The following is a 10,820-nucleotide window of genomic DNA, read 5'->3' on the forward strand; positions in this document are numbered from 1 at the left end:
CATTAAAAATGGTTTACAAAAAATGGACGGTTCACGATTTTTGAACTGGTAAACTGGGGCTAGAAGTTTTGGAATGAGCTGATTTTTGGTGAGGATGATCTCCTCACCGTAGAGATCATCCTCACAAAAAATCAGCCCATTCCAAGACCTCTAACCCATGTTTTGAAAAAATGTTTGCCAAACTATTGGCCAAAAAACGGGACCCTTATTTTACATTCTTACATCTTCATAGGTGTTCGGGAGATTTCGTTGGAGACACCACGTGTAATCCAAAGAAGAGGGTTCTGTCAAAATTTAGAGCTGCGGAATAGATAAATACAGTATTTTCTCATGTGAAGTGCACTTTTCCAATACTTTAATTACATTTTTATTTGCCACTCAATTGGACTCGTGAGTCGGAAAAATGATTCCACTCTCCCAGTATAGTCGAGTTTTGAAATATAGTTTGATTTTTTATTTATTTAAATATAAATATTGATGGAGATTAAGTTCCACACGATCTCTACCTATATTTTTTAGACCATTTATTGATACAAAACAAACCCCCCTTCTTTAGTGATCCAAGACACTAGTTCTCTAAACACCATAGTAAAATAAATCCGGTTTAGAGAGTTTTTGAGTTATGGCGGCAGCAACAGCTACAGCTACAACTACAACTACAGAGAAGAAGAATTCGATCTCTATTTGTTTCAGTCTAATTCTTTTACCGTTTATTATCTCGAGGATCATCTTGGTGTCTGGTTCACCAATCAAATCTCTACCGGGCTTTACTGGTCCTCTCCCTTTCGAATTGGAAACCGGGTAGGTGATCTACTACTATTACTACTCACTAGAAACTGTGCTCCTCCCAAACAGAAGTTAATGAAGTTTTCTAAAACTTTTTTGAAATCTCTATAAGTTTTTTTTTTCTTAGAAAAATATTTTGTGATGGAGATTTTATTAATTAGTGAGTTACTTCATAAGGAGATTTATTGGTTTGGTGATGGATTTATTAATTAATTTATGTAATATTTCAGGTATGTGGGTGTAGATGATGATGATGTGCAGTTGTTTTACTATTTCATCAAGTCTGAGAGTAACCCAAGAGAGGATCCTATCTTGCTTTGGGTAACTGGAGGTCCTGGTTGCTCTGCCTTCTCCGGACTTGTTTTCGAGATAGGTATTCAAGTTATCTATTTAGATTTTTTTTACCTCCCTCATTAATTTGGTAAATTGCACATGCCCCTCTCTTACTTCAAACCATCTGAGTTACCTCTGTTGACCTTGTAATCTTGCAAAAGTCTTGCAGCAAATGACCAAGCTAATCCTGTTCTTTTTCATTTTTTTTTCTGTTTTTTTTATAGAAAAAATTTTAAATGATTTTTTTTTTTTAATTTTGTCATTTAATGGTTAATTTAGTGTTTTATGTTAAAAGTTTGCTAAGGTCAGTGGCACAAGGGAGGCAGCTTTAATAATTATTTTGTTTTAAGTTCGTTAAAATTGTGCAAGTTTGGGGATTATATTTCGCCCGAGTCGATCAGAAAAGAAATGATGGTTTTGATTTTGGTTCATTTAGGTCCTTTAAAAATCAAGATTGCTGAATATGACGGGAGTTTACCAACTTTGGTGTTCAACCCCGACTCATGGACAAAGGTATATTTCTTTAAATTTCAAGATGCGCATTAGCCTTTGTTGGTTACCTATTTATAGTAAGGGGTCTTGGAGTGTAGCATTTTGTTCACCATTAGTATTATTTTCAAAGATATACACATGTCCACATGAAAATTTTGTTGTGCGAAAGCGTGCAACAAACAAAATTAACTGGGAACAGGAAATCTAAAGCAAAACAAAGTAGAGAAAATAAAAAAACAAAAGAATAGAAGACATGATTTATGTGGTTCGGCAAGATACCTACATCCATGGGCAGCAATGATCAATTTACTGTATCAACAACAAGATTTCTATAAAGTTCATCAGACAACCCTGGTCCCTGTTACACCTATTTTAAGTTCTCTCTTGTGACTCTCATTTCTATTTCATAAGAATGAACCCTAAAAACGCATTTATACACTTAGGGTTATAAAGAGGATAAAACAGGTTAGATCAATACCCAAATCAAATGGGTCCAAAATTTTGGTCGGGGACTTCGCCTTAATCGGGTCATCAAGAATCTGGGTTGAATTCATGACAACTATCCAACATGCTTTGCTTACGTGACGTTTACAAAATGTCAAGTCACGTAAATTCTCTTTAAATGTTATTTTGGGTGTATAACACTCTTAGGTCAACCTCCAAAAAGTCAATTTGTAGAATGTCAGGTCGCGTGTACTCAAAAGATCATGGTGCACGAGGTAGATTTCTAATATTTTGGAAAATGTGCTCACCCACATTATATTTGGGATTCGAAATCATTCAAGGACCACTGCTTGATTCCCATCCGTCTACTTGAGTGATTAGTCCATCTACTTGATTATCACAGTGTGTATTCTTAATGAAACCCTTTCTTTACTAACATAGTAAGATTTTAAGCCTTACTAAAGGTCATTTTGCTCAAATGGGTTACCATATCAGAAATCCAACACCAGAGCCCTTTCATCCAATAACTCATATCCAAAATAAAATAAAAAATTCAAAAAACAATTTGTTTTTAACTAGATCCAAGGTTTTGAAAATGGATGGCTACCAAACTTCCACATAACTCCCAAACTTTAAAATGAAATTCAACAGTGAAAAATAATTTTTCTTTTTAATTTGTTTTTTCAAAATTCATAGAATTTCGCCTTCCACAACCCTAAAGCAACGGATCTTGTTTTTGGATGCCAAGAGTTGAACCCAAGGACCTTTAGTAAGGGTGAACTCCTTACTAACTTAGGAAGGCTTGGGGGACTCATATTTCCATCGGTACTACGTAGATTGACTACAGTATTGGATTCAGTCCAATTTTCTTCTGACCTTGCAGTGATGGCCCAGGAACATTATTTCACTCTTTTAGGCCGATTCATCCCATGAATTTTGGTTCCTCAAACCCTTGTTGGATCTATAAAACAAAAATTCATTTCTGGATGTTGGATTTAGGCATTTTCATAATGGGTCGGACCAAATGTGATAAATATTGGGGGTTTTTGCCCATGAAAAGAATACATAGATTTAGAAGGAAAAAATTAGTTAAATAGACCTCAATATAGGATTTTCTTTCTATATTAGGGTCAATTAAGTTTCTTTCCAATTTAAAAACTAGAAATCAATGATCAGAAGAATTAACCATATTTTGGACCTGTAGACATGAAATGTTCGCAATGAACCTTAATGCTACATTGTTTGGAGTCGCCACCATTCTTTTTTGGAAATGGGTGTGAATGGGCACCCGAATTGATTTTTTTTAAAATCATTTTTTTCATGGCATTGTAGTGACTCTCATATGTTGGAAAAGGCAAGGTCTACCTAAGATCTAGGTAAGGAGGTCCGGTTAAAGGATGGGGAAGGTGTTAGGTACCCCATCCTCTCCATCAAAGGTGGTTACCTTGCTTGGTCATTTTATCTTGTAAAAACTTAAGAAAATAAATACTAAAATGCATGAGAATGCATGATAAAGGTGATGTGTGCATTAAAGTGAAATGTCCCATTTTCAAAGGGTTTTGATTTCAAAGTGACATTAAGGGCATTCTATGGAAAAGAATGACCCATGTAGTCACATTAAATTTATGCATATGAATGTAGGTTTGAGCTTTTAGAGAAACTCCATGATGGAGTTCCCTTGAAGCCACAACCTTGATGCATGTATGCATGGTTAGAAACTTAGTGTTCACCCCATCAAGAGGGTGACACATTTCTTCATCATTGCCATGCATAAGTGAGTGTGTGCATTGTGTACAATATGATGCATGATTTTAAGGTAAAAATGGATTTCAACCCCCATCCTTTCGATCGAACCTTAGTCCAATCTACCGGGGATGGGAGAGGGTATACATTACATCTTAGGGATTTCTAAAAAAAATAAAAGAATAGAAGAGGGTTAGAAGAAGAGAATGCAAACTTAGACTACATGTTAAACCCCCACATTGTCCCTTGATGAACTTGAACCTTGAAAAGTAGACTTGAGAGTTGAGTGAGATGGGGGCTTGAGTTGAAGTTTAGAAGATGAGAGAATGAGTAGGAATTTTGGTAGAGTTTTAGGTTGAGAGATGGAGGCTTGAGAGTATGAATTGTTCTTAGAAAATGAGGGTATTTATAGAGTTTTTGGAGGACTTTTTGGGATAAAGTGGTCCAACCCTAAAAATAAAGAAAATGGACATGAGGTTTAGGTTGTTTTTTTTTTGGATTTTCCATTTGTATGAGGGTAAAGATGATATTTGTAAAGAAACCCTAAAAGCCTTCTTTGATCTTTGGTTTTTTGGTAAATAGAGGTGAGAGAATAAAAGTACTTTTGGGAGGATGAATAGGGGAGTGACATGTGTAAAGGTGGAGTGGTAGGTGAAAAGTAGACCTTGGTTCATTTGTTAATAACTTATAAAGCAAGGGTGGAAGGATATTTTTTAAAATGGACCAATGGGAGAATAAAGTACTTTTGGGAGGGTGAGTAAGAGAATGACATGTGTAAAGGTGAAATGGTAGGTGAAAAGTAGATCTTGGTTCATTTGTAAATAACTCATAAAACGAGGGTGGATGTATGTTTTTGAAATGGACTAATGGAAGAACTCCATGTATGTACTTGAAGATTCCCACCTTTTGAGGGTATGATAGGAAGTTTTCTCCCATTTATGGATTATTACCAAAGATCAACGTATCTTTTTGGTTTGACTAACCTTTTTGGGAAGGGCATTCTTGAATTTTCACAAGGGGGAGTTGACTCTACAATTAGATGATGCATTAGGTATTGAGGGCTTATGGGAGATCAACATGTGTCACCTTCTGAGGGGATGTGAGAGAATGGGCTTGGTGTTGGGCTTAGAGTGAACTTGGGTTATGGACTTTGGGCTTTGAAAGTGGGCTAAAAGAATGGACTTGGATTTGGGTTAGAAGATAGACCTTGTCTTGGACTTAGATAGGGTTAGGAATTGAGCTTGGTTATGGTATGGGTGATGGAGCGGTGAATGGACGATGGACGATGGACTCAGATTAGCGACAAGGTTGAGCATGCAAACTATGTGACATGATGCATGTATGCATGTATGCATGAAAATGATGTCAAGTGGCAATGCGGGTCCGTGATAGGCTTGAGTTCTTAGTTGGAATCAATTCGAGAAATTTTGAATTTTCCTATGGGTTCGTGCAAATTGAGGTGTCTACAGGACCATTGAACCCAAAAGAACTATCACATGACTTATGTATCATGGTTCAATGACCCATTCAAAATTAAGTTGTCCTGATGTCTATGCTTTCATCACCATCTTCATCAAAATCCTATCCTAACAAATCATGTTCCTTTTCATTCAATTCTAATTTCTACCTAAAGCCATATCTTCCATTATTGCAATTGTGTTCATCTCCACCCCCACTACCTCAATTCATGTTCTTTTGGTTCTTTCTCTCATTTCTTTAAAACCTTTGACCTACATATTCTTAATAATTGGGGTTGCAATCGACCTTGGTCACACATGATTGAACCATCTGATCAACTCTCTCATACCTTTTTATGTGGATTACTCATAATGTATTATTTTGCGTTTTTTTTTTTTTTTTTTTTTTTTTTTTTTATACGGACTTACGTCCAACTAGGGGGGGCGGATGAGCCAGGGTTGGAATCAAGGCATATGGGACCCTCCCCCGGGCATGTGGAGTGCCTGCACATCACACGCATTAGGTAAGTGAGGGAACACCCTCGCGAGTGGCCCCGAGGAAATATTGCTCATATTGGATATCGAACACATAACCTACGACTCTCACCACTTATTAGATTCGAAATTACCACTGAGCCACCCCTTTGGGGTTATTATTTTGCAGCTTTGAACACCATATTATTCCAACAAATGGTATCAAAGTATAGGTGAGCCAGGTTTCGTTCTAATAATTGGTATAAGAAATGGTGTACCAACTTGATTAAAATTCACCATCCTCTATTATGTTAATAATTTGAGTGGATCCCTCTTCAAACTTTTCCTTGGATCAAGATCAACATTAATATATATATATATATATATATATATATATATATATATATATATATGATTTAAACCATAATATTCATGCTTGTATGGGACTTTTCAGGTTTCCAACATAATCTTCCTAGACATGCCGGTGGGGACTGGATTCTCCTATTCGAAAAGCTTGCAAGGTTCCAAGAGTGGAGACATAAAATCAGCAAAACAAGCTTACACTTTCCTAAGAAAGGTAAAGAAGCAGAGACATTTTGTGGGATGAAAATGTGGGATATATGGGGCTCACATTTTAGTACCAATATCCCACCATGATAGAACGAACAATAAAACTACCAAATGCCCGTACCGTACAATTAAAAAATTGGATAGCTTCCATAAAAGAATGTAACCATTCTGATGATCATCGTAGATATATTTTTTTTAACAATTTGATTGGTGTGGTGTTAACAGTGGCTGATTGATCATCCAGAGTTCCTCTCAAATCCTCTCTATGTTGGTGGTGATTCCTATTCTGGCATCACTATTCCGATTATCGTTCAAGATATAGCAGATGGTATTTTCCTATTTTATTGCCATATTTATATCATATCCTTCAATGCTTATGTGGAGATTAATTATCCAAGTTAATGCTAAAACAAATATTTTAAAAAAATGGTTGAAAATGTAAGCCGAAGCCTTTCAAATGTATATATCATGACGTTCCTGCTACTTCAATTAGATCATAAAATGTATTAAAATATTGTTACCTCATTGTATACTCTAAATCCATCTGAAGTTTTCATGGTATTACAGGTATTGAAGCTGGGGACAAACCAATCATCAACCTTAAGGTATAAAAATAAAATAAAATAATTGTAACGGAGGACTTCAACAGATTATACTTCGAAATGTGAAATTTGTATAAATGTTGCACATATTATGACAGATCTTGATTAAACAAATGATGGGTTTCAGCTGGGCAATCTATCAACACAGAAAGATGATTAAGATCATTTAATCTGGGTGTTTTCAGGCTTGGGATAATCAAATACTTGGTTAATTGATCGTTGTTGTGACTGAACGACTTAATTATATTAACTGTCATATTTGAAAGATATATAGGTCAGAAAGTATGCATTTAATTTTAGTATTTGAGTTGTCTACAAGTGGTAAGAAGAAGTTTATACATGTTTTTAAGTCATAAAAATCGTTATGCCATATGATTAGTGACTAAATCCTTGTGCCCCAAATTCTATTCAGGGGTATTTGCTCGGAAACGCTGCAACAGATCGAAAGTTGGAAAATAATTCAAAAATCCCATTTGCTCATGGTATGGGGCTTCTCTCCGATGAACTTTACGAGGTGAATCAATTTCTTACTCTTATTGCACCTATATATATATATTATCAACGTTGCTAGTGAAAACAAGTACAATTATGAGAAGAAAAAAATATATATATTCATTTATGTGCACTTTATCCAGTCTACAAAGAAAAATTGTGGAGAAGAATATATCGATGTAGATCCCAGTAATGGACAATGTATCAAGGATCTTCAAGCTGTCTCAGAGGTCAGGATGATTTCAGTTCCAATTCTTGAGTATTACAATTCTCATAGTCTTAGCTTGGTTTGATATTATTAATAATTTGCATTTTACAGTGTACTTCGCGCGTTAGTCCACCGCACATCTTGGAACCCAAATGCTTGTTGGTATCTCCGAAACCAAGAGAGATGACAGGAAACAGGAGATCTCTTCATGAGAATTCAAGCAAAATTATCTTTTCACCACCCCTTTCTCCTGGGCTCGAGTGTAGGGTAACTCTCTGTTTGTCTCTCTGGCACGTAATGTTACCTTGGCACTTGGTACTTTAGGGATTTTTTCCATGCCGAAACTCATTGGCATTTGAATGCTATCCTCAACATAGCATAACAATACTAGACATGTATGGAAAACATCTTTAATTAGTATCATCAAATTGTGTCACTTTTGATGCAGTAAAATGAAGTGTCGTTTGGGGTAAACTCTGTAAAATCAAGTAAAAAATAAAAATGCTTGGATCCTAAAAAACTCTTTGTATGATATAGAATATTTAAGTGTACCCTATAATTTAATTTCATTCATACGTGTTTCATATCTAACATTTCAAACAATTTGCATTTTGTACTTTTATTTTTATTGTTTCTTGATTTCATTAGGATATATATATTTTTAAGTAATAGGTTTTCTTGTAAACATGATACTCAAAAATGTTTTTGGATTGAATTCATCTATGTTTTATTTTTTACTATTTGTATGACCTTGTCACCATATTCGAATTTTCAATAGTTGAGACGTGTCAACACATTAAACGCATTGACATTTGGCACCCATGCCACGTGTTTAGGTAACATAGCTCATACCCCTGCACTTACATTGTTAACACGCTTGTATTTCATTGCAGAGTTATGGTTACATGCTCTCCTACTACTGGGCAAACGATGATTGTGTACAAAGAACACTCAACATCCGGAAGGTATGAAAATCTCACTAAGAAAAAAAAAATACTAAAATCCCATTGGAATAATGTTCATGGTTATGAGCAGGGAACAGTACAAGAATGGGTCCGGTGCCGAAGAGATATACCTTACGAACGTGAGGTACAAAACAGTGTAAAATACCATCTAAATCTCAGTAGTAGAGGTTATAGGTCTCTTATATACAGGTGAGATCTCCAAATCTACCCACTCTTACCATTCTCTTGTACATGCAAGCAAGGCCTTATTAACACTTTTTTTTTTCTTAAAATAGTGGTGATCATGATATGCTCGTACCATTCGTGGGCACACAAGCATGGATAAGGTCTCTAAACTACTCCATCATTGATGACTGGCGACCATGGCTGGTCAAGTAGGAGGGTAAGCCCATAACTTATCTCGTAATCGTAATTAAGTTATTATTTTAAGCTTTAAATGGAGTGATGATTCAAATTCCTTTCTGAATCTAATAGTTTAACGACGTTGGTTTCATGTAGATATACAAGGACATATTCCAATAACATGACATTTGCAACTGTAAAGGTAAGAAAATTTCTCCATTTCTTCAGTTCTATGCAAACAATTTATCCAATTATAATAAGTTTGATTTTGATTATAAAAAGAAACTCTAAAAAATATCTGATTTTTAACACAAGAAATAGAGATATTAGTTGGAGACCAAAGACTAGAATTGCTATATATCCCTTGTTTTTTGCAGGGAGGGGGGCACACGGCTCCGGAGTACAAACCTAAGGAATGCTTAGGCATGTTTAAGAAGTGGATGTCAAATAATCCTTTGTAACTTTCTCCAGTTTAGAGCTTCAAGCCTGCAAGATATGTCTGCTTAACCCATGAAGCCTTCTATAAATCTAAATATCAATTAATATTTAAAATTTCAAAATCAAGTGTGACTGTGCTCCATTTGATGTATTTGGGAATAATAAAGAGAATTCATGAACAATAACTACAGCTTGCCAATTGAAGTTGATTTGTTTCAGTTGCACAAAAGTTAACTTTCTATCAAATTGGAAGATCAATATCTGCGCCTTAATAGGGTTTTTCTATATAAATTATATCAACCAGACTATAGAAGATTTATAAATCCTAATTGGTTTGATTAATTATACTTTCCTAGTTAAAAAATAGGGAAATTTACTTAATGCACCCCACAGAAAGACCCCCCCCCCCAACCTAATATTTCGGTGTAAATTATGGTCCATTTAATAAACTTTTTTCTTTCTTTCATGCCCCTTGACCCCTTTCAAATTGTGAGATCAATGATCATTGAGATTGAAACTTGTTCCAATAGTTGAGATCGACCTTTTACAATCATCGAAATCAAATATTGTAAATTGACAATCTTGACATATGAACATGAACCATTGAGATCAATATTCACATTGTCCAGATCGATCTCTTTACAATTATATATTGCTTTTGACATTTGAACACGAATTGTCGGGATCAACCTTTCAAATCGTTGTTTTATTGGGTTGTAAAGATACTGCCCAAAACTCAAGAGTGCATTTAGAAGATGTCATCCCGTAGGGTTTATCAAGTAATTTTCCATTTAAAAAAATGCTAGTTAATGCTACCTAATAGCCTTAAATATATTTCTTATTTTTTTTTTTTTAGAAGGTTAGATATATTTCCCTAATCTTTGCCCCAACTTGTAACTATTCCATATCAAGTTTTTTTTCAGTGATGAGAGTTTGTATCCCGAACCAAGGTTTTCTTCTTGAGAAATGGTTTCATTGATAAATATGATTTTCTCTTTTTGTATAGGGCTTTGTACGTGGGCCAGCAGGTTATGCCCTATCCTGGCCTATTATGGTTGAGTCAGGTTTACAACTGTCAATTATGTCAATTAATGGGCCCTCATTACCACCATCACTAGACCTTTTAAAACTGAAACAAAAGGTAATTAGGAAAAAAAAAAAAAAAAGATAAACATCTGTCCCTAGGGGTGCAACTTGATCTGGCGCAAATAAAAAACCAAACCAAACCGATAGCTTTGGGGTGGTTTGGTTCAGTTTGGAATAAGTTGCGGTTTGATTTTGGATTACGAAAATGGAGAACCGATCAATTTGGTTTGATTCTCGGATCAAGCTTGTATAGAACTGAACTAAATCCTTATGCAATAAATAAATAAATATATATATTATTATGAATTATTTTAAGAGTTAAGAAATAGATTGACGGTCTTTTATGGATAAACGAATGATTTTTTATGGATTGATTAGTGATTATTTG

At 35.0% G+C, this 10,820-nt stretch overlaps 1 pseudogene across 1 annotated transcript; it reads left to right on the forward strand.

The window, feature by feature from the left end:
* Positions 1–453: 453 nt before the first annotated feature.
* LOC147409331 (serine carboxypeptidase-like 7) lies at positions 454–9,560 on the forward strand (annotated as a pseudogene). The gene is made up of 14 exons (XR_015173332.1): positions 454–801; positions 1,017–1,159; positions 1,556–1,632; positions 6,184–6,306; positions 6,525–6,627; positions 6,867–6,904; positions 7,314–7,415; positions 7,537–7,623; positions 7,713–7,868; positions 8,495–8,566; positions 8,637–8,755; positions 8,842–8,948; positions 9,065–9,110; positions 9,286–9,560. The product of XR_015173332.1 is annotated as a serine carboxypeptidase-like 7 (transcript).
* The last annotated feature ends 1,260 nt before the right edge of the window (positions 9,561–10,820 follow it).

This window comes from Akebia trifoliata, chromosome 2, assembly GCF_017979445.1.
Source record: "Akebia trifoliata isolate Shusen 1 chromosome 2, ASM1797944v1, whole genome shotgun sequence".
Taxonomy (NCBI): domain Eukaryota; kingdom Viridiplantae; phylum Streptophyta; class Magnoliopsida; order Ranunculales; family Lardizabalaceae; genus Akebia; species Akebia trifoliata.